This window comes from Schistocerca cancellata, chromosome 1 (assembly GCF_023864275.1).
Source record: "Schistocerca cancellata isolate TAMUIC-IGC-003103 chromosome 1, iqSchCanc2.1, whole genome shotgun sequence".
Taxonomy (NCBI): domain Eukaryota; kingdom Metazoa; phylum Arthropoda; class Insecta; order Orthoptera; family Acrididae; genus Schistocerca; species Schistocerca cancellata.
The window spans coordinates 596,680,542-596,693,036 of NC_064626.1; the positions used below are offsets into that span (position 1 = coordinate 596,680,542).

The 12,495-nt window shown below is 45.4% G+C and overlaps 1 protein-coding gene across 1 annotated transcript in view; it reads right to left on the reverse strand.

The window, feature by feature from the left end:
* Positions 1 to 12,495, reverse strand: part of LOC126182131 (high-affinity choline transporter 1) — a 337,466-nt gene that overhangs the window by 21,082 nt on the left and 303,889 nt on the right. The window lies entirely within an intron of this gene.

Genomic DNA, 12,495 nt, shown 5'->3' on the forward strand with positions numbered 1-12,495 from the left:
GCAAATGGAGTGGCGCACGGTGCCGGTTTCGGCTCGCCCAGTACGGATGGAAGCAACTGACCGATTGAAACCGGTACGAGCATTTTAGTTCTGAGTAACCGGTATTTTTTGGATATGTTTGGTCTCGCTTATAACAGGTGTTTTTATGTTTTACTAATAACCTTGTTAAAAAACCGAAATGCCAACTAGCAATAGCAGCAGTGCTACAATTTTTCGTTTTTAAACAAATCGTTTTTAAAGAGCAAGTAATTTTTATTCGTAAAATTTACATTGTTCCGAAATACTGCTTTATCGTAGAAAATGCGAAAATAAAATTGTTAAGGTTTCGCGCCCCCCCCCCCCCCCCCCCCCCCCATGAACCATGGACCTTGCCGTTGGTGGGGAGGCTTGCGTGCCTCAGCGATACAGATGGCCGTACCGTGGGTACAACCACAACGGAGGGGTATCTGTTGAGAGGCCAGACAAACGTGTGGTTCCTGAAGAGGGGCAGCAGCCTTTTCAGTAGTTGCAAGGGCAACAGTCTGGATGATTGACTGATCTGGCCTTGTAACAATAACCAAAACGGCATTGCTGTGCTGGTACTGCGAACGGCTGAAAGCAAGGGGAAACTACGGCCGTAATTTTTCCCGAGCCTCTCCCCGATGTTATTCAACCTGTATATTGAGCAAGCAGTAAAGGAAACAAAAGAAAAATTCGGAGTAGGTATTAAAATTCATGGAGAAGAAATAAAAACCTTGAGGTTTGCCGATGACATTGTAATTCTGTCAGAGACAGCAAAGGACCTGGAAGAGCAGTTGAACGGAATAGACAGTGTCTTGAAAGGAGGATATAAGATGAACATCAACAAAAGCAAAACGAGGATAATGGAATGTAGTCGAATTAAGTCGGGTGATTCCGAGGGAATTAGATTAGGAAATGAGACACTTAAAGTAGTAAAGGAGTTTTGCTATTTGGGGAGCAAAATAACTGATGACGGTCGAAGTAGAGAGGATATAAAATGTAGACTGGCAATGGCAAGGAAAGCGTTTCTGAAGAAGAGAAATATGTTAACATCGAGTATAGATTTAAGTGTCAGGAAGTCATTTCTGAAAGTATTTGTATGGAGTGTAGCCATGTATGGAAGTGAAACATGGACGGTAAATAGTTTGGACAAGAAGAGAATAGAAGCTTTCGAAATGTGGTGCTACAGAAGAATGCTGAAGATTAGATGGGTAGATCACATAACTAATGAGGAAGTATTGAATAGGATTGGGGAGAAGAGAAGTTTGTGGCACAACTTGACCAGAAGAAGGGATCGGTTGGTAGGACATGTTCTGAGGCATCAAGGGATCACCAATTTAGTATTGGAGGGCAGCGTGGAGGGTAAAAATCGTAGGGGGAGACCAAGAGATGAATACACTAAGCAGATTCAGAAGGATGTAGGTTGCAGTAGGTACTGGGAGATGAAGAAGCTTGCACAGGATAGAGTAGCATGGAGAGCTGCATCAAACCAGTCTCAGGACTGAAGACCACAACAACAACAAAGGTTTCGCGGCCACTTGTTGACAAACTGCCTGTTGGCTTCTATCTCGGGTTCTTCGGCCGACGTTCATCTATTGATTTTACTGACGTTTCGCCAGTACGAGTGGCTGGCATTGTCAAAGCTTCACACTCCATTGCCGGTCGTGAACTGGAGCAGAGCTCGCAGCCGCAGACTATATGTACCTGGCGCGCCGACGTCCGAAGGCTTCTCCTCGGTCATTTCCGGTGCGGTTCTCCTCTTGCTACCTGCGACGGTCGTTCGCTGCAATACTGGAAGCCAGTACTGCGCTTAGTTTTCGGTACATCGTCGGATCAAATAGGTCTCGGATCTTTTGCTCACAATCTTCGGTCTTCATTACGACGGTCTCATTCCCCTTATCGGAGGCACTACCAATATACTCTTGTCGGTGTTGAGATTCTTAATGGCTTGTACCTCTTCCTGCAAGCTGGTGGTTTTGCTCGGCGCAATATCCTGGCTGTTTCAGTGCGTATTTCCTCTGGCCTTTCAGAAAAAGAAATGTCGAGTACAGTCTTTCTGCCATATATTCCCAGAGTGACGGACAGAATCGGCCTATATTGCGCAAACATGGCGTAAAGACGATTTTCAAACCGACAAGGAAGATCATAGAGTGTCTTAGATCGGCAAAGGAGAAAAGTGACCCATTTGAAATGTCGGGAATATACCGTATACCATGCATATGCGGAAAAGTTTATGTCAGAATGACTGGACGATCGATCAACACCAGGATCAAAGAACATAAGCGACATTGCAGGTTGGGGCAGGTGGAGAAATCGCCGTGGCAGAACACGCACTGAGTGAGACTGTCCATGAAATAAAACTCGCCGACACGGAAGTTCTGGCTGTAGAGAAGCACTATCACATGCTCTTAATTCAGAGGAGCTGTAGAAACACAAAAACACACGAACAGTTTCAACAAGAAAGAGGAAATCCTTAAGGTAAACGGATCCTGGCAACCCGTACTGCAGCTAACGACCGTCGCAGGTAGCAAGAGGAGAACCACACCGGAAATGACCGAGGAGAAGCCCTCGGACGTTGGCGACTGCGAGCTCGGCCCCAGTTCACCACCGGCAATGGAATTTCAAGCTTTGACGATGCCAGCCACTCGTGCTGGCGAAACGTCAGTAAAATCATTAGATGAACGTCGACCGAAGAACCCGAGACAGAAGCCAATAGGCAGTTTGTCAAAATAGGAAAAGCAATCAATACTCTTTTAATAACAAAGCTGCCAGAAACGAGCAATAAACACGTCGCATAAGAATTGGTACAGCTCTGCCGAGACAATAATGTACCTTGTGGCAATACTGGTGATTTAAGAAGGGAAAAATAGGCTGTAGTGAATTGAAGTTGAGGAGGCCATTGGACTAGGGTGGCCATTGCAGTTGTGTTAGCTGTACTGCTACGGTGGTGTAATTTCTAGCACATCTTGCTAGTAAACAGGAGACCTGTCTTCATGTCCTGGCCGTGGCACAAATTCATTTCTTCAGCTTCTACCGTCATCGAAAACAATTTACCGGTTACCATCTGGCGTGGCCTCTTCGATAGTACGCCTTTACATGCAGCGCTCAAGACCTGCCCCTGTGGTCTATGTTGTAGTTTCCACTGTCGTCGTTGTCCATCAGTTGCATTACAGAACGGTCTCGAATCATTTTATGAAGTGCGGTACCAGTGAAGTATGATACTGTATTTGAATTAAAAGATTGTAAACGGGAGGAGCCACAACAAACAAGCGACATAATATGAGGAGAAACACTTCATTCAGAGTTTACAATAAAAACAGAAAGCAGCACATCTGCTACCTATATCTGCATAATATAGCTTTATCTGATGGAGGCCTTGAAAACAGACAAACTGAAAACGAGAATAGAGTTCTTCACCCTCAGTTTTCACTCTTTATCACTGAATGTTTGTTATGTAAAAACAGTGGCACCATCTTCGACTACAGCATAGTTTTCGAGCAGAGGTTCCAAAAATTAGAATTAATAGGAGAATACTGGTGGTTTTTGTTCTAGTCAGCCACTTACCACTTTTCGAGAAAATCAGCGGCGGAAGAACTAAGTTTTCTTCTATTTGCGTATATACTTTAATATTTTGATCCTGCATATTTTGAAACTGAGGGAGACAAAATTTTTTAGTCTTCGATGTTACGTTTATTATAAGAAATAATAATTATAAGAAATAAACTATTAGTTTAATAAGTCACAGCTGCAAAATACTAACGCGAATTCTTTGCAGACGAATGGAAAAACTGGTAGTAGCCGACCTCGGGGAAGATCAGTTTGGATTCTGTAGAAATATTGGAACACGTGAGGCAATACTGACCCTACGACTTATCTTAGATGAAAGCTTAAGGAAAGGCAAACCTACGTTTCTAGCATTTGTAGACTTAGAGAAAGCTTTTGACAATGTTGGCTACTATACTCTCTTTCAAATTCTGAACTGTGGCAGGGTAAAATACAGGGAGCGAAAGGCTATTTACAATTTGTACAAAAACCAGATGGCAGTTACAAGAGTCTAGGGACATGAAAGGGAAGTAGTGTTGGGAAGGGAGTAAGACAGGGTTGTAGCCTCTCCCCGATGGTATTCAATCTGTATATTGAGCAAGCAGTAAACGAAACTGTTGTGTACATAGTTCCGCGTAGTCAGCGCGTACACAACTTTCCCACTAGAGCGCGCCCCGCTAAGCACAACAGCGCAGGCGCAGCGCTCGTCCGTCTCTGCTCTACGAGATGGCGCTGCCATAAAGACGGACCAAATTCTGCTTCCGCCGATCCGCATATTAATATGTAACCCAGCCAATGAGATTGCTTCTAACGTAGAACCTTTTCTCCTCGCGGATCACACTCGCGCAGTGATACCTGAACACTCGAGGTATTATAACGAGTGTACAGACCTCCGATTAGTCAGTCTGCATTAGTCTGTACCAGTCTACATTAGTCTGTACCAGTCTATAGTCAAGTTTCAGTCTGCGCCTAATAAGATTATCATATTCCTGTACATAGCCATGAAGAGAAATGTATAGACACGTTGTCAAGTATCAGAGATGTGGGAATAAGATTAACGTACCAAGGCCCAAAGGAACTTCAGATTGTCAATTGTAAATAGCATCCAGAACCAAGTCAAGTTATTTTTATGCTTGTTATTATTTTAATAAATGTGTGTGAAAATTAATCAAGTTCTGTTGAAAGTTGGTCACCGTTAATCTGCTACTCTAAGCGTGCAAGTGGCATTTCTATCGTCTGACCTAACGGCAGAAGATAAACTCGCCACGATGAGACCACGAGACATATTGCTGACACTCGTCTACTTCGATAGAGCGACAAGTCAGATAATCTGATGTTGTGTGTACCGAAGGTCTTACAGTGCGCACACCACAGAAACAAAAGAAAAATTCGGAGTAGGTATTAAAATCCATGGACAAGAAATAAAAACTTTGAGGTTCGCTGATGACATTGTCATTCTATCAGAGACAGCAAAGGACTTGGAAGAGCAGTTGAATGAAATGGACAGTGTCTTGAAAGTAAGATATAAGATGAACATCAACAAAAGCAAAGCGAGGATAATGGAATGTAGTCGAATTAAGTCGGGGGATACTGAGGGAATTAGATTAGGAAATGAGACACTTAAAGTAGTATAGGAGATTTGCTATTTGCGGAGCAAAATAACTGATGATGGTCGAAGTAGAGAGGATATAAAATGTAGACTGGCATTGGCAAGGAAACCGTTTCTGAAGACGAGAAATTTGTTAACATCGAGTGTTGCTTTAAGTGTCAGGAAGTCGTTTCTGAAAGTATTTGTATGGAGTGCAGCCATGTATGGAAGTGAAATATGGACAACAAACAGTTCGGACAAGAAGAGAATAGAAGCTTTCGAAATGTGGTGCTACAGAAGAATGCTGAAGATTAGATGGGTAGATCATATAACTAATGTGGAGGTATTGAATAGAATTGGAGAGAAGAGGAGTTTATGGCACAACTTGACTAGAAGATGGGATCGGTTGGTAGGACATGTTCTGAGGCATCAAGGGATCACCAATTTAGTATTGGAGGGCAGTGTGAAGGGTAAAAACCGTAGAGGGAGACCAAGAGAGGAATACACTAAGCAGATTCAGAAGGATGTAGGTTGCAGTAGGTACTGGGAGATGAAGAAGCTTACACAGGATAGAGTAGCATGGAAAGCTGCATCAAACCAGTCTCAGGACTGAAGACCACAAAAACAACGACATAAGACATAACTGGAATAAAAAAACGAAGAATCCGTTATTTCAGAAATGGGTTGTCTCTTGGTTTTAACAGTCCTATTGACTTGCTACTGAAAAAACGGAAACTTGTTGTTTTGGCGATAACCACCCACCCCTACCGCTCGGTCGCCCGCACGCGCACTGGCCAACCCCGCTGCGCGCTATGGCTACTCAATAGTCCGGTCTGGTGTTCTGACAAGGGGACCGCGTGTCGTCATCTTCACCGATTTTGTCCGAATTTATGGTATATACAGCGCTTGGCCATAAATAATAGAGATAGCTCCAGATGACCGAGCGTTTAGAAAATGACAGCATTTTAGGAGCGAGTTGGACGAGGTATGAGCCATTTATGTTAACGTAGGTTCCAGGCAGCGGCTGGCGTAGCAGAAGGAGTACTGAGGTTCGCCGGTATGTGGAAACGAATTTTTGCCTCTTTTTTGTTTTCTGCTTCACCTTCGTTACACTGCAAATAAACCGAGGTAATAATATGTGTATTGTACCCATGAAAACAAAGCCAAACACAAAATGTAGGAATGTCGTTATTACTTCGTCAAATTTTGGAAAACATAGTCTCATACAAAATATTTTTACTTATGTGAAAAAAACCGTACCGACACGAGAACAAGTTTCTCCTGTGGACTGACTCTTGGAAACAGCTGCCATTCACAGTTATACGACGAGATTTATCAAGATGAAGAAGGATTGTCATCGAGCAGTACTATAGTAAGTAGTAACGCACTCCCCTAGAGTAAAGTGCGATGGATATTTTACGTCGTCAGGTGAAGAATTTCATCAGTAAGCTTAGAACCTGCCCTTAATTCAACGAGAGAGAAAAATAAATCACATCTCGAGAAGACTGCATCGAAATACATTCCACTGTATATCACCAGTTATCCTCGCCAGTCTTCTTCGACATAATGACATAAGCGTGATTCTCTGCCAGACTGTGGAATGAGACAGATCCTTTAATGAATATAACAAAAATTTGTGTTTCTATAGAAATTTTAAAAGAACCATTTAACTGCAAAAACATGGTGCTTATCACGTGTGCAACATGCAGAGATAATTAAAAATGGTTCAAATGGCTCTGAGCATTATGGGACTTAACATTTGAGGTCATCAGTCCCCTAGAACTTAGAACTACTTAAACCTAACTAACCTAAGGACATCACAGACATCCGTACCGGAGGCAGGATTCGAACCTGCGACAGTAGCGGTCGCGCGGTTCCAGACTGAAGCGCCTATAACCGCTCGGCCACTTCGGCCGGCAGAGAAAATTACTTCATTCCGATACTTCTTTACGATAAATAACATCCCAGCAAGTGTAAATCGTCAGCTGTAAAATAATAAAAATGTCTGATTTACCACGTTCTTATGTACGGCTTACGATCATTTCCTTGAAATCTGTTTGCAACTCCAGATTTTCCTTACACTCCGACCCGACAATGAATCGAACCTGGGCCCACTACAGGACAGTTAGACGGGCTGGCCATTCAGCTAAGAGGACAGACACTTTTATGAAAATATAATTAAATACAGTACATTGAGCATCATTTAAATTGAAATAGTTCACGTATATGGACTAGACCCGGACACCCTCCGATTTCCGTCTTCTAACCATTCCGGTGTGCCAAAATCTGCCTGGTAACTACGCAAACATAAAAAGTTCATGTCTCACCCGACTGTGCCAAGAATGCTACTTTTCTCTAAACGCTTAACCATATGGAGTCCACACATCGCTCACTTTCATTTTTGGCCAAGCATTGTATAAATCACAAATTCGGAAGAATCGTCGATGTCAAATGTCAACTTGCCACTTGAGAATAAAAGTCTGACGACCTCTGTTCTAAACTATTATTCTTCGCACTAATTAAGTTCTCCTGTTGCGTCTGTATGAAATTGGAATGCTTTGCTCTCATCTGCAGTTTTTTTAGACTTCCGATTAAAGAAGAGCCTGCAGAGGACGGTGAAGCAAGCACCGCGCCCAGCGGGAGATCTATGTAGCTCGCAGCCAGGCCCGCGCCCGGGCACTCGGCTAGAAAGGTCAGAGTGCAGCGGGCTGCGTCCTGGTGGACGGCAGGGGCTTCGGTCCCCGGGTTTGCTGGGGCAGCCGCATACCTTCCGGCGGTCTGTGCGCCTGCCGTCATGCCCAGCTCAATTTATGTTCCGTGTACAGCCACTCGACCAAGAAAAATCACTAGGTCACCTTTTTGTGTCATCACACTGGTTTCAATCGGTCGGTTACGATCTCCTATGCTTTCCGAAACGGATACGAGAGACTACAGCTTCCCTCTTCTCTTTGAAAAGAAATAACGTAAATTAATTAGAAGGATAACCGCAATGCCTCCACCCCCGGTTTCTTAGATGATCGAACTCCCTGTGTAAACAGCTTCAACCGTCTGATTACTTTTAAAGAAAGTTGGTGTTTATACACTGAAGAGCCAAAGAAACTGGTACATCTCACTAATTCGTGTACTGCCCCCGCGAGCACGCAAAAGTGCCGCAACACGACGTGGCATGGACTCGACTAATGTCTGAAGTAGTCCTGGAGGGCTGTTCATAAATCATACGAGTAGGAGGGGGCGGAGATCACTTCTGAACAGCACGCTGAAAAGCATTCCACATATGCTCAATAATGTTCATGTCTGACGAGTTTGGTGGCCAGTGGAAGTGTTTAAACTCAAAAAAGTGTTGATGGAGCCACCTGTAGCACTTCTGCAGCCAATGTCGCACTGTCCTCCTGGAATTACCCAAGTCCTGTGGGGTTGTTAAATTTATCTGTTTTATTGTACACTCCTGGAAATTGAAATAAGAAAACCGTGAATTCATTGTCCCAGGAAGGGGAAACTTTATTGACACATTCCTGGGGTCAGATACATCACATAATCACACTGACAGAACCACAGGCACATAGACACAGGCAACAGAGCATGCACAATGTCGGCACTAGTACAGTGTATATCCACCTTTCGCAGCAATGCAGGCTGCTATTCTCCCATGGAGACGATCGTAGAGATGCTGGATGTAGTCCTGTGGAACGGCTTGCCATGCCATTTCCACCTGGCGCCTCAGTTGGACCAGCGTTCGTGCTGGACGTGCAGACCACGTGAGACGACGCTTCATCCAGTCCCAAACATGCTCAATGGGGGACAGATCCGGAGATCTTGCTGGCCAGGGTAGTTGACTTACACCTTCTAGAGCACGTTGGGTGGCACGGGATACATGCGGACGTGCATTGTCCTGTTGGAACAGCAAGTTCCCTTGCCGGTCTAGGAATGGTAGAACGATGGGTTCGATGACGGTTTGGATGTACCGTGCACTATTCAGTGTCCCCTCGACGATCACCAGTGGTGTACGGCCAGTGTAGGAGATCGCTCCCCACACCATGATGCCGGGTGTTGGCCCTGTGTGCCTCGGTCGTATGCAGTCCTGACTGTGGCGCTCACCTGCACGGCGCCAAACACGCATACGACCATCATTGGCACCAAGGCAGAAGCGACTCTCATCGCTGAAGACGACACGTCTCCGTCCCTCCATTCACGCCTGTCGCGACACCACTGGAGGCGGGCTGCACGATGTTGGGGCGTGAGCGGAAGACGGCCTAACGGTGTGCGGGACCGTAGCCCAGCTTCATGGAGACGGTTGCGAATGGTCCTCGCCGATACCCCAGGAGCAACAGTGTCCCTAATTTGCTGAGAAGTGGCGGTGCGGTCCCCTACGGCACTGCGTAGGATCCTACGGTCTTGGCGTGCATCCGTGCGTCGCTGCGGTCCGGTCCCAGGTCGACGGGCACGTGCACCTTCCGCCGACCACTGGCGACAACATCGATGTACTCTGGAGACCTCACGCCCCACGTGTTGAGCAATTCGGCGGTACGTCCACCCGGCCTCCCGCATGCCCACTATACGCCCTCGCTCAAAGTTCGTCAACTGCACATACGGTTCACGTCCACGCTGTCGCGGCATGCTACCAGTGTTAAAGACTGCGATGGAGCTCCGTATGCCACGGAAAACTGGCTGACACTGACGGCGGCGGTGCACAAATGCTGCGCAGCTAGCGCCATTCGACGGCCAACACCGCGGTTCCTGGTGTGTTCGCTGTGCCGTGCGTGTGATCATTGCTTGTACAGCCCTCTCGCAGTGTCCGGAGCAAGTATGTTGGGTCTGACACACCGGTGTCAATGTGTTCTTTTTTCCATTTCCAGGAGTGTATTTAAATTGTGCAAGGTAATAAGCATTGTTTAATACAAGCTTTGTATGTTCGGTGATTATGACCCTGCTGCTTCCTGCCGTATTATTGGACGCAAATAGCACGTTTCCACTTGTTAGCAGAGCCTTTGATTCCTTAAAACTGGAGGGGAGGAGTACATACATAGCTTGTGTTGTTGATGGTTTTGTGATATCAATAGTAACCTTGCATATCGTCATCTATACTAATTCTATTGTGTTTTGCAGTTACCATGGCCACGGTTAATGCACTCACCGTTCCCTCCATTGCTCATTTACGCAAGGAACATTTGATATACGAACTCCAAATCACAGGACTATCTACCAAAGGAGGAGTGTCTGATCTTGCCGTCCGTCTCCGTGCCGCAATACTAACATCAATTACCTTCCCTCCGGAACTTTTCGCTGCTCTTGGTGAGTGCCTTTCCCGTATCTCAGTAGCAGCTCAGGAACTAACCACAAACAGTAGAATTTTTAGGATCGTCTCAACCTAAACAGCGAGAGGTGTTTCGACTTCAGGCACTTTTGGCGCATTACAGTAACTATTTGTCTGATATAATAATCGTTAATCAAAAAAAATGGTTCAAATGGCTCTGAGCACTATGGGACTCAACATCTTAGGTCATAAGTCCCCTAGAACTTAGAACTACTTAAACCTAACTAACCTGAGGACATCACACACACCCATGCCCGAGGCAGGATTCGAACCTGCGGCCGTAGCAGTCCCGCGGTTCCGGACTGCAGCGCCAGAACCGCTAGACCACCGCGGCCGGCAACCGTTAATCCTATGGGGTTGGATACCCGTCTTCATCAGAAACTATGTGATACAGTGCGCTCGTTGCATATTCGTATGCTTGCTGTTGGTTTAGAGGGGGGAGGTTTTGGGTCTGACTCAGAGGCCGAGGTACAACCTTTGACTGAACAGTCGACACCGGTTAGTTTAGCTGATCAATTTGATCGTTTGCCTAAACCGATATTGTTGCTTATTAAGGATATTAAGCAACTGTCCTTGAATTCTGTGACTCAAGTTCGGCAGGTGTTGTGGTTGCTTGTGCACCTTCAGCTTCATGTGGATTCCTTACAGATACGTCACGCCGTTTCGCTAGCCTTACTTTATCCTGTAACTAAAGGTGAGTTGAGTATACTTTGGGCGGAAGTCTTGCAGGAACGTAGGTCGTTAGGGCACCTTAGGCAACGCGTGATAAAGCAAAAACTGTCAGCGCGTATGCGCGTTCATTTAGAGCAAGAATATTATTGGAAAGTTCGGGCGCAGCAGGAAACCTTGGGACAATATCTTGACCGAGTACGCATCGCTGTCGACGCATTAGACATGCGCATCTCGGAACCACAGAGCATTGACAACCTTATTGAGGGGATGCGGCCCCAGGACCGATCTCATTTCACCTTTGCGCGTTCCAACATCGATGATGTTTCGTTTACTGGTTTTAAGGCCGACACGAGTTGATGGCGCGGCATTGAAATCTGCATCAATTTTCGGAAGGTTTGCACTTCTGTCAGTTGCACGATTCTCTTCAGTGTTCGTTGGTCCCGTTCTTGCAGGATCTTTCTTCCGGCCGCTTCGATGTTTGAAATTTGATGTTTTACCGGATTCCTGATGTTCACGGTACATTCGTGAAATGGTCGTAAGGGAAAATCCCCACTAATAGCTACATTGAGGATGCTGTGTGCCATCGCTCGTGCTTTGACTGTAATACCACGTTCAAACTCACTTAAATCTTGATAACCTGCAATTGTAGCGGCAGTAACCGATCTAACAACTGCGCCAGACTCTTGTCTTATATAAGTGTTGCCGACCGCACCTTCGTATTCTGTCTGTTTACATATATCTGTATTTGAATAAACGTGCCTATACCAATTTCTTTGGCGCTTCATTGTATATTTGAGTTAAGGGTGTAAGCGAGAAAAATTTTACAAAAGTTTTGGAATTATCTTGGAAGATGCTTATTGATTTCATTATCAAATACTAGGTAATTTGTTCTCCGTTTTATACGCAAGCTGCTTTTTTACGCTTCTAAATGTTTATGATGTCATAGCTCCTGAACTATATGCTGCACAGTGATTTAATTTTGTAGGCACGCAGCCCAATATTTTTCTTTCCCTACAATTCTTGTCCTCGCCGGTCGGAGTGGCCGTGCGTTTCTAGGCGCTACAGTCTGGAAGCGGGCGACCGCTACGGTCGCAGGTTCGAATCCTGCCTCGGGCATGGATGTGTGTGATGTCCTTAGGTTAGTTAGGTTTAATTAGTTCTAAGTTCTAGGCGACTATGACCTCAGAAGTTTAGTCGCATAGTGCTCAGAGCCAATTCTTGTCCTCGATCAAGTGTAGTGTCAATTATTCTTTGTTCTTGATAGACATCCTATCGTGCTGTCTCTGCTAGCTACAGCTTCCCACACATGTCTTTCCTCGCCTATTCTGCAAAGAAACATCCTAATTTCTTATCGTTCCACCAAATTGTCTGCATCCTTCTG